This window comes from Balaenoptera physalus (genome assembly GCF_965194825.1).
Source record: "Balaenoptera physalus genome assembly, chromosome: 13".
NCBI lineage: Eukaryota > Metazoa > Chordata > Mammalia > Artiodactyla > Balaenopteridae > Balaenoptera > Balaenoptera physalus.
In genome coordinates this window covers 102176940-102195891 of record NC_138892.1, presented here as the reverse complement: position 1 = coordinate 102195891, position 18952 = coordinate 102176940, and positions in this window count along the sequence as shown.

Below are 18952 nucleotides of genomic sequence, written 5' to 3'. Positions count from 1 at the left end.
CCCCCCCCCTTTCAGGTTACCCTGTTTTACTTGGGTTGCACTTCTAGGACACCACACTCTTCTAGTTTCCCTTCATCCTCCCTGGCTTTTCCTTCTCCGTCTTCTGCTTGACCTCTAAATGTTAGAGCTTCCTAGGGCTTAGTCCTTGGCCCCCTTCTCGTTCCACATTCTCTGTCCAGTGATGTCATCCAGTCCCAGGGCTTAAATACTATGTAAATGTCAGCAAGTCCTAAATTTATATCCAGCGCTCCAGACTCATTTATCCAACAGCCTACTTGACATCTCCACTTGGATGCCTAATAGCCATACAAAGCTCATATGGCTCACATAGATGTCTCGAATTACCACTGCTGCCCCCCACCAATCCATTTCTCTCCCAGTAGTGTTCTCCATCCTGGGATATGATGGCTTCTGTTCCCCATCCTGGGATATGATGGTTTTTGAGGCTAAAAACCTAGGAAACATCCTTCCTCCCTTTCCCTTTTCTCAGTGATTCCCACCGTGTATCTAATTCATCAGCAAGTTCTGTGAGCTCTGCGTCTAAAATATGTCCTGAATTCATCTCCTTCTCTCCATCATTGTTATAATCTTGCTATAATCTTGTTGCTTCTGCCCTTGCCCTTTACAAACTAGTCTTCACAGTATCTAGTAATTTTTTTTAATATACAGCAGGTTCTTATTAGTTATCCATTTTATACATATTAGTGTATATATGTCAATCCCAGTCTCCCAATTCATCCCACCACCACCACCTCCAACCCCCTGCCGCTTTCCCCGCTTGGTGTCCATACATTTGTTCTCTACATCTGTGTCTCAATTTCTGCCCTGCAAACCGGTTCATCTGTACCATTTTTCTAGGTTCCACATATATGCATTAATATACGATATTTGTTTTTCTCTTTCTGACTTACTTCACTCTGTATGACAGTCTCTAGATTCATCCATGTCTCTACAAATGACCCAATTTCGTTTCTTTTTATGGCTGAGTAATATCCCAATGTATATACGTACCACATCTTCTTTATCCATTCCTCTGTCAATGGGCATTTAGGTTGCTTCCATGTCCTGGCTATTGTAAATAGTGCTGCAATGAATATTGGGGTGCATGTGTCTTTTTGAATTATGGTTTTCTCTGGGTATAAGCCCAGTAGTGGGATTGCTGGGTCATATGGTAATTCTATTTTTAATTTTTTAAGGAACCTCCATACTGTTCTCCATAGTGGCTGTATCAATTTACATTCCCACCAACAGTGCGGGAGGGTTCCCTTTTCTCCACACCCTCTCCAGCATTTGTTGTTTGTAGATTTTCTGATGATGCCCATTCTAACTGGTGTGAGCTGATACCTCATAGTAGTTTTGATTTGCATTTCTCTAATAATTAGTGATGTTGAGCAGCTTTTCATGTGCTTCTTGGCCATCTGTATGTCTTCTTTGGAGAAATGCCTATTTAAGTCTTCTGCCTATTTTTGGATTGGGTTGTTTGCTTTTTTTAACATTGAGCTGCATGAGCTGTTTATATATTTTGGAGATTAATCCTTTGTCCGTTGATTTGTTTGCAAATATTTTCTCCCATTCTGAGGATTGTCTTTTCGTCTTGTTTATGGTTTCCTTTGCTGTGCAAAAACTTTTAAGTTTCATTAGGTCCCATTTGTTTATTTTTGGTTTTATTTCCATTACTCTAGGAGGTGGATCAAAAAAGATCTTGCTGTGATTTATGTCAAAGAGTGTTCTTCCTATGTTTTCCTCTAAGAGTTTTATACTGTCCAGTCTTACATTTAGGTCTCTAATCCATTTAGAGTTTATTTTTGTGTATGGTGTTAGGGAGTATTCTAATTTCATTCTTTTACATGGAGCTGTCCAGTTTTCCCAGCACCACTTATTGAAGAGACTGTCTTTTCTCCATTGTATATCCTTGCCTCCTTTGTCATAGCTTAGTTGGCCATAGGTGCGTGGGTTTATCTCTGGGCTTTCTATCCTGTTCCATTGATCTATGTTTCTGTTTTTGTGCCAGAACCATATTGTCTTGATTACTGTAACTTTGTAGTATAGTCTGAAGTCAGGGAGTCTGATTCCTCCAGCTCCGTTTTTTTCCCTCAAGGCTGCTTTGGCTATTCAGGGTCTTCTGTGTCTCCATACAAATTTTAAGATTTTTTGTTCTAGTTCTGTAAAAAATGCCATTGGTAATTTGATAGGGATTGCATTGAATCTGTAGATTGCTTTGGGTAGTATAGTCATTTTCACAATGTTGATTCTTCCAATCCAAGAACATGGTATATCTCTTCATCTGTTTGTATCATCTTTAATTTCTTTCATCAGTGTCTTATAGTTTTCTGCACACAGGTCTTTTGTCTCCCTAGGTAGGTTTATTCCTAGGTATTTTATTCTTTTTGTTGCAGTGGTAAATGGGAGTGTTTACTTAATTTCTCTTTCAGATTTTTCATCATTAGTGTATAGGAATGCAAGAGATTTCTGTGCATTAATTTTGTATCCTGCAACTTTACCAAATTCATAGATTAGCTCTAGTAGTTTTCTGGTGGCATCTTTAGGATTCTGTATTTATAGTATCATGTCATCTGCAAACAGTGACAGTTTTACTTCTTCTTTTCCCATTTGTATTCCTTTTATTTCTTTTTCTTCTCTGACTGCCATGGCTAAGACTTCCAAAACTATGCTGAATAATAGTGGTGAGAGTGGACATCCTTGTCTTGTTCCTGATCTTACAGGAAATGCTTCTCAGTTTTTCACCATTGAGAATGATGTTTGCTGTGGGTGTGTCATATATGGCCTTCATTATGTTGAGGTAGGTTCCCTCTATACCCACTTTCTGTAGAGTTTTTATCATAAATGGGTGTTGAATTTTGTCAAAAGTTTTTTCTTCATCTATTGAGATGATCATATGGTTTTTATTCTTCAATTTGTTATTATGGTATATCACATTGATTGATTTGCATATATTGAAGAATCCTTGCATCCCTGGGATAAATCCCACTTGATCATGGTGTATGATCCTTTTAATGTGTTGTTGGATTCTGTTTGCTAGTATTTTGTTGAGGATTTTTGCATCTATATTCATCAGTGATATTGGTCTGTAATTTTCTTTTTTTGTAGTATCTTTGTCTGGTTTTGGTATCAAGGTGATGGTGGCCTCATAGAATGAGTTTGGAAGTGTTCCTTCCTCTGCAATTTTTTGGAAGAGTTTGAGAAAGAGGGGTGTTAGTTCTTCTCTAAATGTTTGATAGAATTCATCTGTGAAGCCATGTGGTCCTGGACTTTTGTTTGTTGGAAGATTTTTAATCACAGTTTCAATTTCATTACTTGTGATTGGTCTGTTCATATTTTCTATTTCTTCCTGGTTCAGTCTTGGAAGGTTATACCTTTCTAAGAATTTGTCCATTTCTTCCAGGTTGTCCATTTTATTGGCATAGAGTTGCTTGTAGTAGTCTCTTAGGATGCTTTGTATTTCTGCGGTGTCTGTTGTAACTTCTTTTTCATTTCTAATTTTATTGATTTGAGTCCTGTCCCTCTTTTTCTTGATGAGTCTGGCTAATGGTTTATCAATTTTGTTTATCTTCTCAAAGAACCAGCTTTTAGTTTTATTGATCTTTGCTACTGTTTTCTTTGTTTCTATTTCAGTTATTTCTGCTCTGATCTTTATGATTTCTTTCCTTCTGGTAACTTTGGGTTTTGTTTGTTCTTCTTTCCCTAGTTCCTTTAGGTGTAAGGTTAGATTGTTTATTTGAGATTTTTCTTGTTTCTTGAGGTAGGCCTGGATAGCTATAAACTTCCCTCTTAGAACTGCTTTTGCTGCATCCCATAGGTTTTGGATCGTCGTGTTTTCATTGTCATTTGTCTCTAGGTATTTTTTGACTTCCTCTTTGATTTCTTCAGTGATCTCTTGGTTATTTAGTAACGTATTGTTTAGCCTCCATGTGTTTGTCTTTTTTACGTTTTTTTCCCTGTAACTGATTTCTAATCTCATAGCGTTGTGGTCAGAAAAGATGCTTGTTATGATTTCAATTTTCTTAAATTTACTGAGACTTGATTTGTGGCCCAAGATGTGATCTATCCTGGAGAATGTTCCATGCGCACTTGAGAAGAAAGTGTAATCTGCTGTTTTTGGATGGAATATCCTATAAATATTAATTAAATCTGTCTGGTCTATTGTGTCATTTAAAGCTTGTGTTTCCTTATCAATTTTCTGTTTGGATGATCTGTCCATTGGTGTAAGTGAGGTGTTAAAGTCCCCCACTATTACTGTGTTACTGTCGATTTCCTCTTTTATAGCTGTTAGCAGTTGCCTTATGTATTGAGGTGCTCCTATGTTGGGTGCATATATATTTATAATTGTTATATCTTCTTCTTGGATTGATCCCTTGATCATTATGTAGTGTCCTTCCTTGTCTCTTGTAACATTCTTTATTTTAAAGTCTATTTTATCTGATATGAGTATTGCTACTCCAGCTTTCTTTTGATTTCCATTTGCATGGAATATCTTTTTCCATCCCCTCACTTTCAGTGTGTATGTGTCCCTAGGTCTGAAGTAGGTCTCTTGTAGACAGCATATATATGGGTCTTGTTTTTGTATCCATTCAGCAAGCCTGTGTCTTTTGGTTGGAGCATTTATTCCATCACATTTAAGGTAATTATTGATATGTATGTTCCTATTACCATTTTCTTAATTGTTTTGGGTTTGTTTTTGTAGGTCCTTTTCTTCTCTTATGTTTCCCACTTAGAGAAGTTCCTTTAGCATTTGTTGTAGAGGTGGTTTGGTGGTGCTGAATTCTCTTAGCTTTTGCTTGTCTGTAAAGCTTTTGATTTCTCCATTGAATCTGAATGAGATACTTGCTGTGTAGAGTAATCTTGGTTGTAGGTTCTTCCTTTTCATCACTTTAAATATATCATGCCACTCCCTTCTGGCTTGCAGAGTTTCTGCTGAGAAATCAGCTGTTAACCTTACGGGAGTTCCCTTGTATGTTATTTGTCATTTTTCCCTTGCTGCATTCAATAATTTTTCTTTGTCTTTAATTTTTGCCAATTTGAGTACTATGTGACTTGGCGTGTTTCTCCTTGGGTTTATCCTGTATAGGACTCTCTGCGCTTCCTGGACTTGGGTGGCTATTTCCTTTCCCATGTTAGGGAAGTTTTCAACTATAATCTCTTCAAATGTTTTCTCGTGTCCTTTCTCTCTCTCTTCTCCTTCTGGGACCCCTATAATGCGAATGTTGTTGCATTTAATGTTGTCCCAGAGGTCTCTTAGGCTGTCTTCATTTCTTTTCATTCTTTTTTCTTTATTCCATTCCACAGCAGTGAATTCCACCATTCTGTCTTCCAGGTCACTTATCCGTTCTTCTGCCTCAGTTATTCTGCTATTGATTCCTTCTAGTGTATTTTTCATTTCAGTTATTGTATTGTTCATCACTGTTTATTTGTTCTTTAATTCTTCTAGGTCTTTGTTAAACATTTCTTGCATCTTCTCGATCTTTGCCTCCATTCTTTTTCCGAGGTCCTCTATCATCTTCACCATCATTATTCTGAATTCTTTTTCTGGAAGGTTGCCTATCTCCACTTCATTTAGTTGTTTTTCTGGGGTTTTATCTTGTTCCTTCATCTGGTACATAGCCCTCTGCCTTTTCATCTTGTCTGTCTTTCTGTGAATGTGGTTTTTGTTCCACAGGCTGCAGGATTGTTGTTCTTCTTGCTTCTGCTGTCTGCTCTCTAACGCATCTATTCTTGATAAGAGCCCCTAGGAGGCTCTAGAATGTCCTGTCACTATCCCTCCTCCTGGCTCCACTTTTCATGTCAGCTTGGTTTTTAGTTCAGCCATTCTTTCTTGAGATTCCTTTCAAAACAGGCGAACTCTTCACACTCCGTGTCACCTTTCACCAGTTGTGGGCAGTGATTTGACTGTGGATCCAAGCCCCTTTGATTGGATTCCTCTAAAGAAAGTTCAGCACTGGGGATAAGCACCTTTAACTGGAAATGTTGGCTTATCTCCTGCTAGTGTTGGAGGGTCTCCTGCAGAGGCAGCGGGTGGCTGTGGCTCACCGTGGGGACAAGGACACTGGCAGCTGAAGTTCTGGAAAGTGATCCTTGGTGTGAGCCCTCCCAGAGTATGCCATTAGCCCCACCAAAGAGCAGGTAGGCCTCTAGTAATGTTTTGAAAATCAAATTGTATCATATTCTTGCCTGCTGAAAATATTTGAGTGGCTTTTCATTGTGCTTGGAGTAAATCTGAACTCCTTGTTAGGAGAGGCCCTCCAACTCCTACTCCTCAATATTCAAACAACGTACCAGATCAGACTTCTTGATGTTCTAAACATCTGAAATTATCCTCTTGGCACCCCTGTACTTTTCATCCCCTCTTCCTGGAATCCTTTGCCCCCCCCCCGCATCTTCACCTAGTTGGCTCCCTCTTGTCATTCAGCCACCCACTCTGTCTCATTAGTATGTTTCACTGTTTTTCCAACTCATCACTCTCTGAAATGATCTTATATTTGTTTACTGTTTATTGTCTGACCCCACCCACCCCCACATACACTAGAGAACAAAGACCTCATTTGCCTTGTTTACCCTGTATCCTTCCTTGGCGCCTGGCAGATAGTAGATGCTCAATGTTTATTGCTTAGCGAACTTCACCTGGGACCCCTGCCCCCTCCAAGCTCTTCATTCTCTCCTCTGCTCTCCACCTGCCTTTCCAGTCTATCTGCCTGCTCTCCCTGATCTCTCCCCTGTGCAGAATGCTTTAAGCCAAGTCTCTGCTTACACCCCTGCCCCTCCAGACTCTCACCCCTCATCCCCTGCGTTATTACTATCATTAGCCTGACACACTCGCCTCCCGGAAGGAAACCTGCTGTTCTGACCGGCATCTGCAGTGGCTGCCCTCCTGCTTGTCTGTCCCTGACAGCCCTTCATTCCGAGGTCAGAAGACAGTGAGTGAGCCCTCCTCCTAGTGTCTCCCAGTGGCCGGGAAAGACGGTGCACACTGGATGCAAACCAGGCCATGTCAGGCAAGGTGTGCAAATCCTGGGCCCCAGTGAGCCCCAGCTGCATCCTGAGGATATGATGGGTGTGGGTCAAATTTATCAAGTGAATATTCACTAGCGGTGTAAGTGACTTTTACACTGAAGACTTTGGGTCATTATGAATTATTTCTCATATTCCTGATTGATTCATTCTTTCAGTGACTATTTTTTGAACACCTACTACATGCTGGGTACTGTGTTACAGTCTGGGGCATGGTGGAGAGCAAGAACAAAGTCATCACTGTCTTCATGGAACTTAGAATGGAGCCAGGGAGACAATGAAACACAGAGTGATACATGTGTCTTCAGATGAATTTGAGGACCTTCTCACATTCCACAGTCTATAAATTCTCTCCATGTGCCTGGCTCTGCTGGTATCTTTATCATTATCTCTGGGCTCACTGGGACTTCCCAGTATTTGTCAGGATAAATTTCTGTCTGTTTCCTGTCCTCAAATGTCGGTTCTCCTGAACCCTTCTCCCTCTCAGCTGATGATCTCGCTTGTTGCTTTTTTGAGAAAATAGAAGCAGGCGGAAGAGAACTTCCCCACTTCCACTGCCGCATCCCAGCCACACCTCTCCTTCTGTGAGGGATCCCACGCCTTTTCAACCACCCAAAGCCATCACTCCAGTGACTGTCCCTCCCTCTCCTGCCACATCACTCTCCTCCTCTCTGCTTGATTGTGCCCAGCAGCACGTAAACACACTGTAACTTCTTGCAGTTTAAGCCTGAAACAAACCTTCCTTAGCTTCACGTTTCCCTTCCAGTGTCTGCCCTTCTCTGCTTCCCATTACAAGCAAAGATCTCAGAAGATGCTCTCTGTTCACCAGCTCTTCCACTTCTCCTCCCATTCCTTCTCTTTCTCTTTTATTAACTTAAACTTTAATTTTTATAACTTATTATTTTGAATTGGTAATACATTCCCATGTGCAAAAAAATGTTTCCAATATACAAAAAGATATGTAGTGAAAATTCTCATTCTCACCCCATCCACTATCTGTCCACTTCCCATCTTCTGCCTGCAGTGTGACTAATTTCGACATATTCTTCCAGAATCTTTTTATGCCCACACAAGCAAACAGTAATGCAAGTTCTTATTCCCCCATGTATTTGACATAGAGTTGCCATACCATGTACACTGTTCTACACCTTTCCTTTTTGACTTGGTGTATCTTTGTTATCTTGCCATATCAATGAATAGGGAGCCTTGTCATCCTTTCACACATCTCCATAGTATCCTGACATATGGACGCCCTCCTGATCTCTCTTGAACCCGCTCCCATCAGGCTTCTGCCCAAACTATGCTGAAATGCCACTTGTCAAGGCTACCTGTGACCTCCATATTTCCAAATCAAGAGGTCAGTTATCAGCGTCATTTTACTTGGTGATCGGCAGCCTTTGGTACAGGTGATCGTGTCCCATTCTAGAAGCACTTTCTTACCTGACTTTTATGATACTACGCTGTCCTGATTTTGTGCTACCACACTGGTTCCTCCTTCTCAGTCTTCCTTGCTAGTTCCTCTTCATCTCCCTGACAGGCACATCTTAGCTGTCTCCTCCACCTATGGTCCCGCCCCAGGGGATCGCATTACAGTCTCTGGCCTTTAAATATCATTTTTACTGATGACTGCTAAATTTTAATCTCCAGCTCAGCCCCTTCCCTTCTCCCAGACTTTTCTATTCAACTGCAAACTTGCCCCTCCCTCAGCGCTTCCTCTCTTAATAAATGGCATCTCCTTTCTTCTAGTTGATCAGGGCAAAAATCTTGGAGTCATCCTTTTTTTAAAAAAAAAAAAAGGCTCTATAGCTGGCTAGTATTTTTTTAATAAATTTTTTTATTTTTGGCTGCGTTGAGTCTTCACTGCTGCGCGTGGGCTTTCTCTAGTTGCGGTGAGCAGGGGTTACTCTTTGTTGTGGTGCGCGGGCTTCTCATTGCGATGGCTTCTCTTGTTGCAGAGCACGGGCTCTAGGCGCACGGACTTCAGGAGTTGTGGCTCACGGGCTCTGGAGCACAGGCTCAGTAGTTGTGGCGCACGGGTTTAGTTGCTCTGCGGCATGTGGGATCTTCCTGGACCAGGGCTTGAACCCGTGTCCCCTGCATTGGCAGGCAGATTCTTAACCACTGGGCAACCAGGGAAGCCCAATACCTTTTTGTTATTGAAACTTCCTATCATGGATTTGGGGTATCTCTCAATTTATTTAGATCGTTAATGTCTTTCAATGAACTTGTATCATTTTCTGCATACAGATAATGCCCATCTTCTGTTTTACTTATTCCTAGGTACTTTACTGCTTTTCTGTTATGGTAAATGGTATTTTTTAAGATTGCATTTCGAATTGCTTTTTGCTGGTATATAGAAACACAATTGATTTTAGCTTATTAACCACCTTAATAAGCTCTCTTTTATGTATACTAATTTTTCTATAGACTTTTGGAATTTTCTACAAAGACAGTCATGTCATCTGCAGATGACGGCAGTTTGCTTTTTCCTTTCCAATACCGTGCCTTTAATTCCCTCTGCTTGTGCTGGCTGGGACCTTTAGTACAATGTTGAATACAAACAGTAATAGCTGGCTTCTTTCTTTTGTTCCTGGTTTTAAAGGAAACACTTCCAATGTTTTCCAAGTAAGACTGGTGTTTGCTGTAGTTTTTTTTTATTATTATTAAATGTTATCAAGTTAAGGAAGCCCCCTTCTATTCCTAGTTTGCTAAGAGTTCTGTCACATGTGGTTGTTGAATTAAATGCTTTTCAAAGCCAATTTTTATTGTGAAATATAACACATAAAGATAAATGCAATGAGAACATAAAATGTACTGAATACTTATAAAGGGAATACCTAGAGAGGGAATACTCATATAACCACTATCTAGGCCAACTAAAAGAGTCCTGCCAGGGCTTCCCTGGTGGCGCAGTGGTTGAGAATCTGCCTGCCAATGCAGGGGACACGGGTTCGAGCCCTGGTCTGGGAACATCCCACATGCCGCGGAGCAACTGGGCCCGTGAGCCACAACTACTGAGCCTGCACGTCTGGAGCCTGTGCTCCGCAACAAGAGAGGCCGCGATAGTGAGAGGCCCGCGCACCGCGATGAAGAGTGGCCCCCACTCGCCACAACTAAAGAAAGCCCTCGCACAGAAACGAAGACCCAACACAGCCAAAAATAAATTAATTAATTAATTAATTTAAAAAAAAAAAAAAAAAAGAGTCTTGCCAGTATTCAAAAAGGACCTCTGTGATCTTACTCCGTCATATACCATTCCCTCCTCACGGTAGATCAGTAGTATTTTGACTTTTATGGCAATCACTTCCTTGATTTTCTTTTTATTTATTTATTTTATTTATGGCTGTGTTGGGTCTTCGTTTCTGTGCGAGGGCTTTCTCTAGTTGCGGCAAGCGGGGCCACTCTTCATCGCGGTGCGCGGGCCTCTCACTATCGCGGCCTCTCTTGTTGCGGAGCACAGGCTCCAGACGCGCAGGCTCAGCAACTGTGGCTCACGGGCCCAGCCGCTCCGCGGCATGTGGGATCCTCCCAGCCCAGGGCTCGAACCCGTGTCCCCTGCATTGGCAGGCGGATTCTCAACCACTGCGCCACCAGGGAAGCCCTTCCTTGATTTTCTTAATAATTTCCCTGTATGTGTCTACATGCCTTAACAATATAGTTCCTTTTGTCTGTTTTTGAAGACACACATGTAATACTATGTGTATTTGTTATACGTGTAGCAGTGAATTACGGCATCATAGATGGGCATCTCCCACTTTATTAGATAATGCTAAACGCTTTTCCACGGTGGTTTAACCACCTGTCCTCTCATTAGCTGTGTAGGAGAGTTTCTCTTGCTCCATGTACTTGTCAACACAATATTTTCAGACTTTAGCTTAGGCTGCTTTGGTGTATACAGCGATATTTCATTATGGTTTTAATTTGCATCTGTCTAATTATTAATAAGGTTGAGCACCTTTTCATATGTTTGTTGACCTTACGGATTTCCTCTTGTGAATTGCTAGTACAACTCTTTAGTTCCCATTTATAATTTTTATGGTTAGGATTTTTTCTCACTCATTTGTAGGAGTTCTTTATACATCCTGGACACATCCTTTGTGATAATGTTACAAATTCTTCCTTCTATTCTGTGGTTTGTCTTTTGATGAACAGATGTTCTTGATTTTAATGCAGTCAAATGTATCAATCTTTTCCTTTATGGTTAGTGTATTTGTCTTAAGAAAGATTTCCCTACCTTGAATTCATGAATAAATTCTTCTACATTATCTTTTTTTTTTTTTTTTGGCTATGCCACACGTCTTGTGGGATCTTAGTTCCCCAACCAGGGATGGAACTGGGGCCCTTGGCAGTGAAAGCCTGGTATCCTAACCACTAGGCCACCAGGGAACTCCCCTACATTATCTTCTAAAACCCTTTTAATTTGCCTTTTACATTTAGTCTGTAGCATAGTAGGGAATGATTTTTGTATACGGCTTGAGATAGGGGTTCAGTTTTATTTTTTCATATGGATACCCAGTTGTCACAGCAACATTGAAATGTGTGTCTTTTCTCTCCTCCTCAAATGTGCAAATCTATCATAAATCATGTCTATGTATGTGTGGATATTTTTCTGAGCTCTGTATTATGTTCTAGTGGTCAATTTATCTATCTATCTTGTGCCAACACTACACTATCTTAATTATTACGGCTTTGTAATTATGTCTTGGTATCTGGTAAAGCAAGTCTTGTTCTTTTTCAAGAGGCTATTTTTGGCCTTTTGCATTTCCATGTAAATTTTAGAATCAGTTTGTCAGTTTTATACACTCACACAAAAAGCCTGTTGGGATTTTGATTAGGATTGTATTGAATCTATGAATCTCTTTAGGGAGAACTGACTTCTTCATGATATTGAGACTTCTAATCTATGAATGTGAAATATCTCTCCATTTATTTTAGGTCTTCAGTGTCTCACAATAAATTATAATTTGCTGCATATGGGTCTTATGTTTTGTTATGTTTATACCTTGATAATTGATATTTTTCATAGTATTGCAAGGGGTAACTTTAAAAATCATTCATCATCTGATTGTTGTTCATATATAAATATATTAATTGATTTTATATTTTCTTAAGCAACCTTGTTAAACTTTTATTCTAATAATTTATTTGTAGATTCTTTTGAATTTTCTACATATGCAATCACATTTTGACATTTTCTGTAAATGATAACTGCTTTATTTCTTTTTTAATCTAATTATTTTACCCTTTTTTTTCTTTCTTTCTTTTCTTACTCCTCTGTCTAGGATCCCTGTTACAAGACTAAATAGAATTGGTGGTACCAGGCATTCTTCTATCAGATTTACAAGTTCCCTTCTAGTTTTCTTCTTTTTTTTTTGACCACGCTGTGTGGCTTGCAGGATCTCAGTTGCCCAACCAGGGATTGAACCCTGGCCGCACGGCAGTGAAAGCCTGGAATCCTACCCACTAGGCCACCAGGGAACTCCCACAAGTCCCCTTCCAGTTTTCTAAAAAAATTTTTTTTTTTTTTACCACATATGGATGTTGATTTCATCACATGCTTTTTCTGTATTTATTGAGATGATCGTGTGATTTATTCCTTTAATCTATTAAAATGATGAATAAAATGAATGTATGTTCTAATATTAAGCTAGCCTTAAATTCCTGACATAAATTCAAGTTAGTCTTGGTGTATTATCTTTTTTGCACTTTGCTGGATTCAGTTTGCTCTTGTTTTATTGAAGATTTTTGTATCTCTGTTAACAAGTGAGATTGGCCTGCAATTTTCCTTTCTCGTATTACCCTTTTCTGGTTTAGTTATCAAAGTTATCAAAGTTACCAGTAATTCTGGCCCCATAGAATGAGCTATGGACTGTCCTTTCTTTTCCTAATTTCTGGAAAAGTTTATATAAGGTTAAAATGATCTGCACTTTGAAAGCTTGGTGCAGCTTGCCTGTAGGATGTAATTTTTAACTCTTTCTTTTCTTTTTACACCTCACATCTCATCCATTTGCAAATTCTGTTCACCTCAGCTTTAAATTAAACTCAGAATCCAACTACTTCTCACCTCCACTGCTACCACCTTCATTTAAGCCGCCACAATCTCTCACCTGGATCGTTGGAGTAGCCTCCTAAATAAACTCGTTGTTTCTGTCCATGCAGCATCACAATATTTTAAACATATGGGTCAGATCCTGTTACCCCTCTGCTCAAATCCTCCACTGGTGTCCATCTCACCCAGAGTAAGAGCCAAAGTCCTTACCATGACCCACAAGGCCTGATATGACCTAGCCACCGGGCTCTCTCTCCCACCTCAGCCACTACTTCTCTCCCTTCTCACTGTGATACTTACTAGGGTATCAGATCAATAGAAATTGACTAGAGGCCAGACAAGAAATTCAGGCAAGGCTTTACTGGGGCTCCTGCAGCCACAGGAGGTGGCGAGAACAAACAGCAGTTTCCCTTGATTGCTCAATGCCGGAAAGGGGGGACGAGCTGGTTTCTTCTACAGGGTGAAGGTAGGGGTGTGTCCAGGGGGGGTCAGGACAGAATGGCGGCTTAGGTGTTTTGTTCACCCCTTAGGTGGTGTTTTGTGTGTGGGGGGGGCATGCACAGTACCCTGTTTTTGCTCCTGGCTCTGCAGAAGTGGCAGTTGAGTTTTTTTGTCTTTTTGTATCTTTTTGTTCATAATTTGTCCCAACTGTGCTTGCACATGGTTATTTTTAGTCCCTTATAGTTTCTTTATATTTTGTAGCTCCAGGAGCTGTTTGTCCAGTTGCAAGCATTGCAGCACTGCAGCAAAGGGTCCCAGGTCCCAGCCTGTTTCAACTCTGCTCTAGCCACACAGGCCCCCTTGCTGTTCCTCTTACTCATCAAGTATGTTCTCATCTCAGAGACTTGGCACTTGTAGTTTGTTCTGCCTGGGACACTGTCCCCACAGAAATCCATATGACTTGCTCCTTTTTCTTTTTTTAAAGTCTCTGCTCCATTGTCACCTTATCAGAGAGGCCTTTCCTTACAACCATATACAAAAGAGCAAATGTCTCCTGCATTCCCCATCCCCCCTCCTTGTTTTTTTTGCTTCATAATTTGCTCCTGACCACTTATGTGTGGACCTATGTATTTATTGCCTGAGTCTCACCGCAAGAATGTAAACACCAAGAGGGCAGCTATTTTGTCTATATCCCTAGTACTTAGAACAAAAGCCTGACAATAAGAGGTGCTAAATATATTCTTCTGAATCACCGATGAATATTTTATTATGTGTCTGACTCCTTAGACATCAGACAGCTTCTCTAGCTTTATTTCAGTGTGTCTTGTTTTCTACCCTTAGCATTAAAAACACAGCACCTGACACATGGCCTTGTAAATAACTGTCACTTAGTAACAAATGAATGAATAAATGTTACATCCTAATCTTTGCTTAAGTTTAATTAGCTCCCATCCTCCCTTGGAGATCTTTACTTTTCTTCCCACTTTCCCCTTTTTCCTTATTTCTATTCTTCTCTTTCTCATATCTACCCCTCCTCCTCTTCTCTCTCTGCCCTTTCTAATCTCACTTCTTTAGTCCATCCCCTCTCCTTTCTTTCTCCAAATTCTCCTTTTCTAGTTATCAATTGTCCCCTCATTTTCTTCTCTTATTCCTCTCTCTCTCACGGGACCATAAAACATCAGAATCAGAGCTGGCCTTAATCTCTTACTTTGCAGATACTGAAGAGGAGCTACCACAAGATGGCACAATTTGCTTTAAGGTCATAGCTAGTGTAAAGCTGAATGAATCAGGACTAGATCTCAGACGATCTCTTTCTCCCTCCTCTCTTTTCTCTTTCATTTCTGCTTTTTCTTCTCTTTCTTAGCATAGTGTTGGAGTCAGACAAACTTGCATTTGGATCTCAGTTCCATCACTTATACTGGTGACTTTCAACAAATTATTTAACTTCTGTCATCCTCAGTGTCCTCACAGGTTAACTGAGATATTAATGTTTACCTCAAAGGGTTGTAAAGATTAAATAAAAAGTTGAACAACAACAACAACATACACAGACCCCAAAAAACCCCACAGCTAACATCATACTTAACAGCGAGAAACTCGAAGCTTTCTAAGATCAGGTACAAGGCAAGGATATCCCCTCTCAGCATTCCTTTTCAACATTGTACTGGAAATCCTTGCTAAAGCAATAAAGCAAGAAAAAGAAATAAAAGGTATACAGATTGGGAAGGAAGACATAAAACTGACTTTGTTCGCAGATGACATAGTCATATATGTAGAAAGTCTGAAAGAATGAACAACAACAACAACAAAAATCTCCTGGAACTAATAAGCAATTATAGCAAGGTTGCAGGATACAAAGGTTAATATACAAAAGTCAATTGCTTTCCTATATACCAACAATGAACAAGTGGAATTCGAAATTAAAAGCACAGTGTCATTTAGTAACCCAAAAATGTGAAATACTTAAGTATAAATCTAACAAAGCATGTAAAAGATCTATGAGGAAAACTACAAAACTCTGATGAAAGAAATCGAAGAAGAACTAATTAAACGAAGAAATAATCCAAGTACATGGATAGGAAGACTCAATATTGTCAAAATATAAGTTCTTCCCAACTTGACCTATAGATTCAATACAATCACAACCACAATTTCAGCAAGTTATTTTATAGATATCAAAAAACAGATTCTAAAATTTATATGGAGAGGCAAAAGACCCAGAATAATCAATACAATATTGAAGGAGAAGAACAAAGTTGGAGGACTGACACTATCTGATTTCAAGACTTACTATAAAGCTATAGTCATCAAGATGGTATGGTATTGATGAAAAAATAGACAAACAGATAAATGGAACAGAATAGAGAGCTCAGAAATAGACTCCCATATAGCCAACTAATCTTTGACACAGGAGCAAAGGCAATACAATGGAACAAAGATAGTCTCTTCAACAAATGGTGCTGGACATCCACTTGCAAAAAAAAAAAAAAAAAAAGAATCTAGACACAGACTTTACACCCTTCACAAAAATTAACTCAAATGGATCACAGACCTACATGTAAAATGCAAAACTATTAAACTCCTAGAAGATAACATAGGAGGAAACCTAGATAACCTCGAGTATGGTGATGCCTTTTTAGATGTACCACCAAAGACATTATACATGAAAGAAATAATTGATAAGGTAGACAATTAAAATGTAAAGCTTCCTCTCTGAGGTAGACAATATCAAGAGAATTATAAGACAAGCCACAGACTGGAAGAAAATATTTGCAAAAGACACATCTGATAAAGGATTGTTATCCAAAATATAAGAAAAACTATTAAAACTCAACAAATAAGAAAACAACCCAATTAAGAAATGAACCAAAGACCTTAACAGACACTTCACCAAAGAAGATATACAGATGGCAAGCTCCACATCAGATGTCATCAGGGAAATGCAAAATAAAATGGTAATGAGATACCACTAGACACCTATTAGGATGGCCCAAATCTGGAACACTGACAACACCAAATGCTGGTGAGAATGTGGAGCAACAGGAATTCTCACTAACTGCTGGTGGGAATGCAAATTGGTGCAGCCCAGTTGGAAGATAGCTTACCAGTTTCTTACAAAACTAAACATACTTTTACCATATGATCCAGGAATGGGGCTCCTTGGTATTTACCTGAGGGAGTAGAAAATTTATGTCCATACAAAAAACCTGAACATGGATGTTTATAGCAGCTTTATTCATAATTGCCCAAACTTGGAAGAAACTAAAATGTCCTTTAGTAGGTGAATTTATAAACAAACTGTGGTACATCCAGACAATGGAATGCTATTCCACACTTAAATTAGTTATCAAGCCACAAAAAGACATGGAGGAAACTTAAAGTGAAAGGAACCAATCTGAGAAGGCTACATACTGTATGATTCCTACTCTATGACATTCTGGAAAAGACAAAGTTATGGAGATGACAAAAATATCAGTAGTTGCCAGGAGTAGGAGGCGGGGAGAGATAAGTAGGCAGAGCACAGAAAATTTTTACAGCAAGGAAAATACTCTGTATATTATAATTATGGATATATGTCATTATACAGTTTTCCAAACCCACTGAACGTATGCCACCAAGAGTGAACACTTAGGTAAACTATGGACTTTGGGTGATTAGGATATGTCAATAGAGGTTTATCCTACATAAAAAATGTACCATTCTGGTGTCTGATGTTGATAATGGAGGTTATCTATGCATGTGTGGGAGCAGGGGGTATACGGGAAATCTCTGTACCTTCCTCTTAATTTTACTATAAAACTAAAACTGCTCTAAAAATATAAAGTCTTTAAGGGACTTCCCTGGTGGTCCAGTGGTTAAGACTCTGTGCTTCCACTGCAGGGGGCAGGGTTCTATCCCTCGTTGACAAACTATCCTGCATGTCACAAGGCCAAATAATAATAATAATAAAAGTCGTTAAAACGTTGAACAAATAAAGACCTGGCACATAACAGAATATATGTTGCCTCTTTTCTCGTTCTTTCCTTATATTTTTCTTTTTCCTTCCCTCTTTAAATGGATACGGTTGGACTCATTAATTCTTTGGTTCCTTCAAACTTTGGATGCTTTATTATGCCTTTGATTCCTTCTCACTTTCTTTTTTTTTTTTTAATTAATTAATTGATTTTATTTATTATTATTATTATTATTATTGGCTGTGTTGGGTCTTCGTTTCTGTGCGAGGGCTTTCTCTAGTTGCGGCAAGTGGGGGCCACTCTGCATTGCGATGCGTAGGCCTCTCACTATCGCAGCCTCTCTTGTTGCGGAACACAGGCTCCAGACGCGCAGGCTCAGTAGTTGTGGCGCACGGGCCTAATTGCTCTGCGGCATGTGGGATCTTCCCAGACCAGGGCTCAAACCCGTGTCCCCTGCATTGGCAGGCAGATTCTCAACCACTGCGCCACCAGGGAAGCCCTCCTCACTTTCATGTATCAGCTCTTTCATTTATTTCTTCTTCTTCTTTCTCCTCCTCTGCCTCTTCTTCCTCACTTTCTTCTTCTCCTTCTCTTTGTCCTTTCCCTGTTTCTGTTTCTCATTTTGTATCATGAACCAAGCCATGTGGACCATAAACATTGAGCTTAAATTCCCCTCAGCTCCAGCAGTCTACCAGTTCTATGATTTTTTTCTTCAGTTATCTTCTTTCTCCCTTTATCTTTCCAGTACTTATAAATTACTTAACTTCCCTGGGCCTCAGTTTTTCCATTTGGAAAATGGAAACAATAATGGACTGTTATAAGCATCAAATGAATGAAGTAAAGCTGTTAGCTCAGTGCCTCACACAAAGGCTCCAAGTCACCGTTAACTTTGCTCTCGTTTGACTTTCTGTGAGCCCGGTATGAAATAAAAAACACTATAGAAATGTTAGTTTATTTTTTTTCCCCTAAAGTATCACGGTGAATTGGAAAGTTGGCTCCAGGTTTGAAAAGACATGGGTTCCAGGGAAAACTCTGAATTCTTATGAGCCTCAATTTTCTGATCTATAAAATGAGAATAACAGTATATGCCTTCCCTCCACCTAGTGTTTTTTTCCTTCCCGGGAATTAAAAAAGTCAATGTGTAGGAAAGCATCACCCTATAAGTACATGTAATCATGACAGATGGTGTTCTGGAGTCACAGTGGGGATGCTGTAAAGTTACGAGGATTCAGTGGGATACATTTTTAATTTTAAAAGATGCCTGACCTACAGTAAGCATTCGACACATGCTAGCTATTACTATTTCCTTTACCGTTTCCACTCTTTTCTCTAGATCCTCCAAAAAAATGAGTGGTTGCGCTACCCAGGTGATCTCTGCTGCTCAACTTCTATTATTGATTGTCTCCGACCTCTCTCCTCATCCCACCAGGCTTTTTTCCTCCTCCCCCTCTCTTTCGATCACAGCTTTCCTCTCGCCTCAGGCACC